The 11,541-nt window shown below is 45.5% G+C and overlaps 1 pseudogene; it reads right to left on the reverse strand.

Moving 5' to 3' along the window:
- Positions 1–6,739: 6,739 nt before the first annotated feature.
- Positions 6,740–9,931, reverse strand: LOC119313407 (annotated as a pseudogene).
- Between the last annotated feature and the right edge of the window lie 1,610 nt (positions 9,932–11,541).

Genomic DNA, 11,541 nt, shown 5'->3' on the forward strand with positions numbered 1-11,541 from the left:
TCAGGAAGGCCTTGCAGAGTTGGTGAGATTGATCTCGCCGATCCCACTGGCTATATCCATGGCGACGGGGAGCCAAAGTTGGGTAGATCGGGCGACAAGGATTCGCGACGCTACGGCGGCGTGGATCTGGCGGGTTCAGGAGTGGAAGGCGGCAGATCAGGCGGTGGCAGCGGCGAGAGATCCAGTCACGCGAGCTGCGGCGAGCAGCTATGCAGATTCCTACCGCCGGCGAGCAGAAGAGCACCAGAGGTTGCTGGCGAAGCGAATCTACGACGAGGCTACAGTGGTGGAGAGGCAGAGGATGCCTCCTTACCCAAATTCCATGTCGGCGGATTTTGTGAAGTGGGCGAGGTCAGAGGTGAAGTCCGACGATCCTCGCAGAGCGTTGAGATGGGAGAGCATGCTTGGTGTGATCCCTACGGGTGCGCCACTTCAGGGGAACTCGACTTGGCCTCCGCCTTCACTGGATTGAGCCCTGAGGATGTTGCCACTCCTCCCGGCTCGCCCATGGGTTTCAAGAGAGATGCTTCCCCTCCGCCGATGGCGTTCAAATCACCAATGAGGCGCGGTGGGGGACGGAGTGCCAATGCCAGGAGGGCCCTGCGGGTCAGTGAGAAGAGGACGACAGACCCCGCTGGCCCTGCCCCCACGCCTTTCGTGGGAGAGGTGGTTGCGCCTCTTCAAAAGGCGTCTCCTCCTTTGGCTCGGGTGCTGGAGCCCGAGCGTGGGCAGGCTAGGGTTCGTACGACCCGAGAGAGATCTAGAAGTTCTAACCTAGTGTGGATTCGGAAGGACAAATTCGATACTGGAGAATTCGCTGAAGCTGATTGCCACCCGGTCGGAAGGTCAGATTGATTACCAACTCCAAAACAGTCTCATTCTCTAGAGATTACTAGGCTAGAAAGTCGGGCAAGATCCCTTTTGCCGCTGTGGTCAAGATGGCTGGAGGAGGTCGAGATGCTAGCAATCAGGGTGGAAGATACGGCTCGGGGAGGGGCCGTAATGGTCGCCCTCCCGCTCCTTCGCCGTCGGAGCAGGTGGGGGTTGCGCCGCCGCTGGTCCCTCAGACGGCACAATCTGCTCCCCCGCTGTTGATCTACGCCAAGCCCCCTTTGTTTCTGGTCGGCTCTGCACAAGCCATGATGCAACCTGGTGGGCAAGTATATGGATGTCAAGGTGGATGGAACCCGCAGATGCAGCAGATACAAATGCCCAGTGGCCTAATCAACAACAGTTTACGTTCCAGTACATGCCCCCCCAGGTATTCCCACAGCCCTTCAACCCTCAGATGCAGCAGAATCAGTATGTAAGGAGTGGATCCTCAGCTGGGGGCAGTGTGCAGAGCAGTCAGTCAGAGCCTGGCAAGAGCAAAAAGAAGAAAAACCATAAGAATAGGAGAACTGCTGTGCAAACTAGCTCTAGCAGTGAGGAGTCTGCTCCTTTCAATATTGATTCGAAGTATATTGGTGCAATTTGCTATAACTGTGGACAACCTGGTCATTTTGTGGGAATGTGCCCCATCCCCAAAGCCTACTTCATTTGCAAAACTCCTGGACATCACATGAACTCATGCCCTACTTGGTACAAACCATATCCTGCAGCTATGTAATGGGGAAGTTCCAACAATGGTCTGGGTTTTTTCCACATAGAGGCTAGTGGCAAATAAGACAATGAATGGCTGAACCTTGGGAATGTGGGTCTAGGTTTAGTTGAAAAAGGAGAGATAACAGAATCAGAGCTGGGAGTCTGCTTTTCTGAGATGTGGAAGACCAATTGGCCTTGGCAGATCGGGAAGTATGATAACAAGAAATTCATTGTCAGGTTCCCTCCAAATAAAAAGATCAAGGAGCTAGTGGAATACCATTCCATTAATCTGAAGGAGGAGGGTGTGACTATATCCTTCAGTGATTGGATGGGAGAGATGCCAGCTTATGACTATCTGGAGGAAACTTGGGTGGTGATTGAAGGAATACCACCTAAATGGATCTCTTGGAGTACTATCTCTCAGGTTTCTACTATACTTGGGGTCCTTGTGAATGTAGACTGGCATACCATCTTCAGGAGCTTCTATGAGAAGGTGAGGATTCAGGTTGCTGTGAGAGATGCTACTAAAATTCCTAGAGATAGAGTGGTGGAGATAAACCATGAGCTATATTTGCTGAAATTCTCTGTGGAAGCTGGGTTAGGAAGTGGGCAATCAGATATACCTCCAGGACCTGATGATAACCCCTCCCAGAAAAAACACACTGAAGAGGAGTTTGACACTAGTGAAGATGATTTGCTTGGAGAGGACATGGACACTGGCAATAGCAATCAAGCCACCAAGGACAGATCTAATACTGCTGGACACAGTGGCACTGTCCATAAATGCTCCACTCCTGCCCCTGTTGCCAAAGACTCTGGTATGGGCTCCTCCAAGCTATTAGGTGCCCCCATGACCAAAAGCTATTTGGAGGTGACAAAGAAGAACCAAAATATCAACTTGGGTGGCCCACTTCTGGAGAAATTTGAAGCTGCTGCTATTGGATCTATATCTGAGATTCAGAAGAAAACAAGTACTCAATAGAAATGGGGTCCTGTGGTGGCCTCTAGGGTTGGTACCAGGATCAAGAAGGATGACAGGCCTGCTATCCAGAAAGCTCAAGAGTTGAAGCAAATTAAGAACCTGGAAAAACCTATGTTGAGGAAAGGTACTCAAAATTCCTTTGCATGTCTTGATAATGATTTTCTGAGAAAAACTGCAGAATGTTCGGGGATTAGCCTGGGCAACAGCAGTGATAACATTTAGGAAAATATTTGCATTATTAAAAATGTGGAATTAGATAGAATTACCAAATTTAATGTTGATAATCCTGATATTTTTTTGCCTCACAGTATAGATATTACTGGTGATGAATTAATGGGTGCTGAACCTGCCCATGGGAATAGTAGTGAGAAAGAAGTGGGGGCTCAGAGTACTGAGCTCACTACTTCAGACTCCCCCTGGATAGACGTTCATAAAAACTCTTCTTGTAAAGGAAGAAGAAAAATTAATTTTGATTGTAAATGATAGGTATTTTCTGGAATATTAGAGGACTTAACCATCCTTTTAAGGTAGACAAGTTAAAAGAGCTTATTAGAGCCAACAGCCCTGACTTTATTTGTATTTCTGAAACCAAAAAAGAAGATTTCTCTAGTCTTCAAATTGAAGCCTTTGACCCCAGGACCAATTTCCACTGGAAATGGCTGCCTACTATAAACACTGCAGGAGGGGTCCTGTTGGGTTGCAACTTAGATACCTTTGACATTATTCAATGTGATCTGCACAATTACTGCATCTCTTGTCTAATTAGGAACAAACAAGATAGCTCTGTTTGGAGACTTATTTCTGTATATGGCTCTGCATATGATCAGTATAAGGAAGTTTACCTGGGGGAACAACCAGGACAATCTAGTGATGGCTACTATTGACAGAGTTTTCATGTCCACTGATTGGGCCTCTGAATTCCCTGGAGTCCATCTCAAATCTCTTCCTAGATTGGGGAGTGATCACACCCCACTGGTTCTTGATACCTGTGCCTTCCTCATTCCCAAAGATAAACATTTTAGATTTGAAAAATGGTGTCTGGAGGTTGAGGGCTTTAGGGAGGTTGTGACTAAAGCCTGGACAGCCAAATGCCATTTTACTAAGGCTATAGATATTTGGCAGTTCAAAATTAGAAATTCTAGAAAAGCCATCAAAGGCTGGATGGCCAATTATGAGGCTGATCAAAACAGGCAGAAACAAGCTCTGGTGGCTGAATATAACTGCCTAGATATTCTTTCTGAAACTAACCCTCCTTCCCCTAACACTAATAGCAGAATTAAAAAAATTGCAGGTGATTTAGAGGATATTTGGAGGAAGGAAGAAATCAAGGCCAGGCAGAGGTCTAGAGAAAGGGATATACTTGAAGGAGACCTGGATGCTGGTCACTTTAAAGCCATAGCAAATTAGAAGAGAAGGAGGAAGCAAATTCTGATGCTGGAAGGAGATTCAGGTAATGTGACTGAACATAATGATATTATGAAAATTGTTGTTAGTTACTACAAAAATTTGTTTGGTTTCCAAGAGAAAATCAACATCAACCTGAAAGATGACTTTTGGGGAGATGGTGAGAAAGTGACTGATGTGCATAATAACATCCTGGATATCCCCTTCTCTGAAAAAGAGATTAAATAGGCTGTCTTCGGCTCTTATGCAGAAGGAGCCCCTGGGCCGGATGGATTTCCCTTTTTATTTTACCAACAATTCTGGGACCTTATTAAAGGGGACCTGTTTGCTTTATTTCGTGATTGGGAGAAAGATGAGTTAGACTTATATAGACTCAATTTCTCTCTGTTAACCCTAGTTCCTAAAGAGGCTGATGCTAGCAAGATAGAGAAGTTTAGACCTCTTGCGGTCGCTGAGTGTGCCACTAATTGCAGCTTCAAAATCTTTGCCAAGTGTGCCACTAATAAGTTTGGCCCCATTTGTAGAGATTTAATTTCTTTAAACCAGACAACCTTCATAAAAGGCAGATATATTGCTGAGAGTATAATCACAGCTCATGAAATTATTCACTCTGTGTACTCCAGTAAACAATCTGGTTTTATATTTAAACTAGATTATGAGAAAGCTTATGACATGATCAACAGAGATTTCCTGCTTGACATGATGAGCAAGAGAGGATTTAGCCCCAAGTGAATGAAGAAGGTTTCTTCTCTACTCAATAAAGGCTCTGTTGGGGTTAATATAAAAAATACCAACAATGATTACTTTTTAACTGGTAAAGGAGTCAGACAGGGGGACCCATATTCCCCTCTTTTGTTTAATTTAGTAGCTGATGTCTTTACCAGAATTCTTGCTAAAGCCGCTAGCAATAACATCCTAGAAGGACTGTTCCCTAGCTCCAATCCAGCTGGTATCATCAGTATGCAATATGCTGATGATACTTTACTATTCCTGAGTAATAACTCTGCTCAAGCCAAGAACCTTAAATGGTTATTATCCTGCTTTGAGCAAATTTTTGGGATGCGCATTAACTTTCATAAATGTGAACTGGTCCCCATTAATGTAGATAGAGAGGAAGCAAACATATTTTCTCAAATTCTTGGTTGTAAAATTAGTGATTTTCCAATGAAATATTTAGGAGCCCCTCTTCACCACAGAAAGCTGAAGAAATGTGAGCTACAGCCTACTGTGGACAAGATCATTAAAAAGGGAGCTGGATGGAGGGGCAGACTACAGTCCTCTGGCAAGAGGCTCACATTAGTGAAAACTTGCTTGGCCACTATACCTAGTTACCTGATGGGTATTTTCAAATTTCCCAAGTGGGCCATTAAGTTGATTAATTCTCAGTTGGCTCACTGCTTCTGGGATAATTATGAGGGTCATCACAAATATCACCTGGCTTCCTAGGGGTGTGTGGCTCAACAAAAACAGCATGGAGGCCTTGGTGTCCCTAGCATTGCAGATATAAACTTATGTTTATTAGCTTCCTGGGTTAAGAGATATTTCTTAGATCAGGGCAAGATTTGGAAACAAGTCATTGATGCCAAGTACAACACCCATAATCCTAATATTTTTGCTTGCTCTAATCTTGGTGCTTCCCCCTTCAGGAATCCTATGGGCTGCTAAAGCTGCAAACATAGGCTATTCCTGGATAATAGGAGATGGTTAAAGTATCAGGTTTTGGAGAGACCGTTGGATAGGACATACCACCCTAACCACTAAATATTGGAATCTGTATAGTATTGCCAATGATCAGAGCATCACTGTATGTGAGGCCTGGGATGGTACAAACCTGAAAATCTCTTTTAGGAGATGTTTTTCTCTTGATATGTTGGCTGAGTGGAATGATCTATTCAATGATATCAAAAATACTGTCCTGGTGGACAAGAGAGACGCTGTTTGTTGGGATTTTGACTCTAAAGGTATATACACTGTCAAGTCCTTTTACAACATTATCAATTTTAGAGGAAAAGTGCTGCATATGGTGCGGAAGCTGGAACAGATAGCAAGATCCCCGCCCCTCCTACTATGGCCGGATCCTGGCTAGGACTGAAGAAGTGCTCAAGAGGGGCCATGAGCGAGTGATTCTATAGATTCATCTGTTTGGCTGCAGCTCCCCTTATTTAGTTTTACTGCATAACATTGCATTTAAAGAGTAGTGGCAGAGGCCCTGTGGGATCGGTCTGTTGCTTTTGCTGGGGCAGCGCGTGTGCTGTTTTCTCCCCCGCGTTCTTGTAAACGTACTGAACCTTGTTTGGTTTCTTTTGGCAATCCAATTGGAACCGGGGCTTTGAGCCGTTTTCCTCTAAAAAAAACACACACACAATTCACTCCCCAGACGACGAGAGGGGAAGGCCGCCGTGTGCCGCCGGCGACAGCAATAAGCGGAGGCCAGCCAACACGCACGCTCCAAGCCAAGCCATGGTGTGTCGTCCCGTCCCCTATGCGGAGGTCTGGAGGCCGTCCACTAGATGCGCGCGGGCGGGGCCGGACGGAGCGGGGGGCGGTCGACTTCTCGTCGTCGTTGGCTCTCCCAGGTCCGCCTCCCACCGTCGCCGCCACTGCTCCCCGAGATAGGGCTCGTGAGGCAGCCTCCACTCTCCTTCTGCTCCTGAATATATACCAGGTCTTTCTTTTATCACTGAAAAAATAAGAGGCTATAATCCTCCGGTCCTCCCCACATATATTTATACATAATCTCGTTCAACATTGATAGTCACAAGCGGGTAAATAATAACTGGCACGTCTGAGAAGATACAAATCGTTAAATCCCCACATATGGGTAAATATACTACATATTATTTGCTCACTGTGAATGTAAAACAAGAGTTAAGTCTAGAATTACATGAACTAGTAACTGAAACTCAGCCTTGCATTCAGCTTCACGGATCGCAACCTCAAGACTTGTGTGTTGTACTAAACTGGAGTACATAGTAGCACCATTGGCTCCAGTTCAACCTGCGGTGGTTGCCTTCCTTGTCATCCTCCTCCACTTCACAACCGCAAACACATACATTTTATCACAAACCTCATCGAAGAGCCGGAAATAGGAGATCCTCCATGTTTTCTTGAACAAAAGGGAGCAGAACACCACCCAGAGGCCAATCGCAAAGCCCACGCTTAGCCCGAAACAGAAGGGCATCACCTCAGATCCTTCTTTGCTTGTCGTGAAGTGGCTCTCTGTTGTATGGTCTCCCGGGCAGCCCTTTCGAAGAGGAGGCCCGCAGAGGCCAGGGTTGCCAATGTACATGGATGCGGGGTCATCGGGGTTGAGCGTGTCGAGCTGGGGGCCTGACGGTATCCTTCCTGATAAGTCATTGTATTTAGATAGCTTAGTGATGTTAGATTGGATAGGCTTGAAGGGATTTTGCCAGAGAGCTGGTTGCTGGAGAGGTCAAGTGATTCCAGTGAGTGCATGGAGCCAATGGTCTCTGGGATTTTTCCGGTCAAGTGGTTCAAAGACAGATTCATGCTCACTAAACCCGCGGCAGGACCTATGCTTTTGGGGATATCTCCCATTAGGTGATTGCAGGACAAATCAAGACTCACCATGTATATGGATTGACCAATATATTCGCGCCCTTGCCCTTTTGTGACCACAAACATGCTTTTAATGATATCATACACATATCCACCAGAACCATCACCTTCATCTACTACAGCCATGCCGCTCGAAGTGCCGGACGGGATATCCGAAGTTGCTATTTCTGTGGTTTTGGTCACACCATCCATGTTTAGCAGGGACCAAGGTATGGTGCCTGAGAAATTGTTGTGTGCAAGGTCCAGATATTGGAGGTGACGAAGTCCTCTAAGCTGGGCAGGTATATATCCAGAAAACACGTTGGATCTGAGGCGCAGATATTTCAGCTGTGGTAGTTTTTGTCCAATCCATGCTGGCATGCTTCAAAAAAGCTTATTTTGCCCAAGATCAACAAAAGTTAGTTCCGGGCAATTCTGTAACAACGAAGGGAATCCATCCGTTAGACTATTGTTGCTGAGCCTCAGGATTTGAATTAACATTTCAGAGCTTGAAGAAAAAACCGCAGAAGATGTGTCAGGTGGGATCATTCCTGAACTTGATGTCACATTTTCCGGACATCGAGGGAACTGGCCAGTTATCATATTGTTTCCGATGTCAAGAAATCTCAGAGACTTCATTTGGCATAACGACGTCGGGATGGTGCCTGTGAAATGGTTGTCAAAAAGAAGCAAACTGAATACAAGGAGTGGCCAGCTGACATTTAATGGTAGATGCCCTGACAGAGAGTTTCTTGAGAGGTCTAAAATATGTATAGAGTGAGGTAGCTTCTGTACTGAACCAGTGAATCGATTTGAGCTTAGATCTAAGAAAAATACGTCCATTTGTCCAAGAATAGCTGGTAATGTGCCACTGATGTTATTGCTTGAGAGATCCAAAATTCCAGCCTCTGTAAATACAGTCCAAAACCAGTCAGGCATGGTATCAGCTATGCTGGCATTGGACATATAAAGGCTGGAGATATTCTTCTGTGATTTGAGCCAGTGAGGAAATGCTGGCCCAAGACGGCATGATATCAATCCTAATGACTGCAATCGGAACGGAGGGATCTAGTCAGAGTTCAGCTGCATGGTAAAGGAATTTCCAGATAAGTGCAGGTGCTGCAATTCTGCAAGCTTAGAGAAGTGATCTTGAGTGATGAGCCCATCCATCTGATTGTAGACTAGGTTCAGCAAAATCAGGTTAGAGAGCATGCCTATCCCAGTGGTCAGAGTTCCTGTAAGCCCGTTGAAACTGACATCAAGGGTGGTTAAGCTAGTCATGTGGCTGATTGAGTCTGACAAGGAGCCGGTTATGTTATTGTACCTAAGACGCAACACCTGCAACTGACTCCATGAACATTTTGGTAACCTCTTGATCAACTCCATCATGTCCCCTTGAACATCATTTTCGTCCAGTTCAAATATTCTCAGGCTGCAGAGGCTAGTCAGTGTATCTGGTATCATTCCCTTTAGATGGTTGTTACTCAGCTGAAGGACTTCAAGTGAGCTCAAGTTTCCCAACTGTGCAGGAAAAAGGCCATATATGCCGGTTTGCTCAAGGTTGAGATATCTGATTCTGGTTGCATCCTGAACCCAGCTAATAGCGTCAAACTGTATTTGAATTCCATTGGAAGAGATGTCGAGGATCTTGAGCCTGGTGAGGTTTGAGCGGGACACAAAGTGACCTCTCTTATCAAGTGAACACCGTGATAGCTTGAGGACCTCAAGAGAGGCCAGCATGTTCACCTTGTCATCCCAGTCTATCACGGCGCTGAGGTTCACTTGACTCATGTCAAGATAATTGAGCAAAGATAGCTGTGGCAGCCATGAGAGGTCTTGTGAGTGCAGATCATAAGCTGTCAGGTCGAGGTATCGCAACTCCGAGAGGTTGCCAAGCTGATGGGGCACCTTGCCAGAAAAATTCAGGCTAGAGAGGTCGAGGTACCTTAGGTCACGAAGAGACCCTACGAAGTCCGGGAGGCGGCCTCGAGGCCCGGTGAGATAGCTGTTCCCTCCAAGGTCCAGGTGCTGCAGATGCTCCAGAGCTTTCAGATAAGAGCTTATCTCACCTTCCAGGGAAGACTGGTACCCTGCATGGAGGTCAAGCTCTATGACATGGCCGGTCATGTTGCTGCATCTGACGCCCTCCCAACGGCAGCAGTCCTGCCCCTGCCACGACGAGAGGAGGTGCTCCGGGTCGGCCGTGATGCCGGCCTTGATTGACAGCAGGGCTTCCCTTTCCCTCGCGATGCATCCTCCTCGATCATGCATCCGCCATGTATCTGGCTTGGACCATCCTGCTGTGGTTTCTGTGAGCATGAGCAGGAAGACTGCAAGTGCAAGCATGGTGGATTGCGATCTCAGAATCAGCTGCTGTTCTTCTTGGGTAAAAGTGTGGTTTGTTGTATACTTGGTGTCGTTGGTGTTCATACTGTAAGGTGAAACATATCTCATTCTTGTATTTTATTGTTACTGATATTAGAGTAGCAAATTGCATGTTCGGTCCACATCTGATAAGGGGACAGGTCTTATTGCGGTCAAGACAGGGTGTCCTGAATAGTTGCGATTTTTCAGCACTTGCCAGGATTTACCACATCCACATGGAGGAAAACAAATTTAAATAGGCATTTTGTCCGTAGTGTTGCAGTATTATCTCTCTGGGATGCTAGAGTTGGTGGAGTGAATGGCTTAGGTGTTCATTAGATACAGTTTAGTCATGTATATGCAATTTGTTTTCAATTTTCTGTGTAACGCAAATTGCTTACTTTAAAGGTAGTTTGTTTATATGAAGAGGAAAAAGTTTAATCGTTTGCCCCTGCTATATATCATTGACATGCAGAAAAATACCAGCTGATTGTAGGGCCAAAGAAAAACAGAAAGTTCCTCTGTAGGTCGACAGGTCTACAGAGCCAAAGAAAAACAGAAATACCAGCTGATTGTAGGGCCAAAGAAAAAATACCAGCTGATTGTACGTTCAGTCTATATCTGATACATCGACAGGTCTTTTGCGGTCAAGACACGGTGGCCTGAATAATTGCGATTTTTCAGCATCATATTAACTGCGGTCAAATCGAAGTTGGAACAGAGAAAAAAGGAAACCATTCAGCACTTGCCAGGATTTACCACATCTTCATGGAGGATAAAAGATCAAAAGAGACATTTTGTCTGTAGTGTTGCAGCATTATCTTTCTGGGATGCTATAGCTGGTGGAGTGAATGGCAAAAAGAATATTTTTTGTAAAGGTAGTTTGTTTATGAAGGAAAAAATAATTATTTGCCGCTGCTACATATCATTGGCATGCAGAGAAATGCCATCTGACTGTTGGGCCGAAGAAAGGAAAATATTCAAAGAAAAATAATGTCGCTGGCAAGGTAAACATCTGGGAACAAGGTCCTAGCGTCATGCCAAATGTATCTGATAGAGAAGAGCAAATCAAAGGTAGCATGACCAACAGGCAAGGTGAAATGTTTGTCATAGTCAAATTGCAAATTGCATGTTCAGTCTACATCTGATACAGCGACAGGTCTTTTGCGGTCAAGGCACGGCAGCCCGAATAATTTCGATTTCAGTATTGTATTAACTGCGGTCAAATCGAAGTTGGAACAGAAAAAAAGGAAACCACTCTGCACTTTCCAGTGTTTACCGCATCCACATGGAGGAAAAAAGATCTAGAGAAATTCTTTGTCTAGTCATATGCATGCAGTCTCTTTCCTTTCCACTCTGCTCTGCGTAACACAATTTATTTACTGTGAAGTTAGTTTGGTAACGAGGAGAGAAAATTATTTTCATCATTTGCCCTTGCTATGTATCATTAACATGCAGAGTACTAATACCGAAAAATAGTTTCTCCCGCTTTGTATTCCAAAGCACCAACACCGCTACAGAGCAGACGCTGGGGCGAGCAGCACAACAAGCGAAGAAAAAGAAAAAGAAACAATGCCAACACCGGCAGCTCGACAGACGCGAAAGACCTACAACCGCTGCGCCCTCCGAAATCTACCCACCACGATCCT

This window comes from Triticum dicoccoides, chromosome 1B, assembly GCF_002162155.2.
Source record: "Triticum dicoccoides isolate Atlit2015 ecotype Zavitan chromosome 1B, WEW_v2.0, whole genome shotgun sequence".
In the NCBI taxonomy this organism is placed as follows: domain Eukaryota; kingdom Viridiplantae; phylum Streptophyta; class Magnoliopsida; order Poales; family Poaceae; genus Triticum; species Triticum dicoccoides.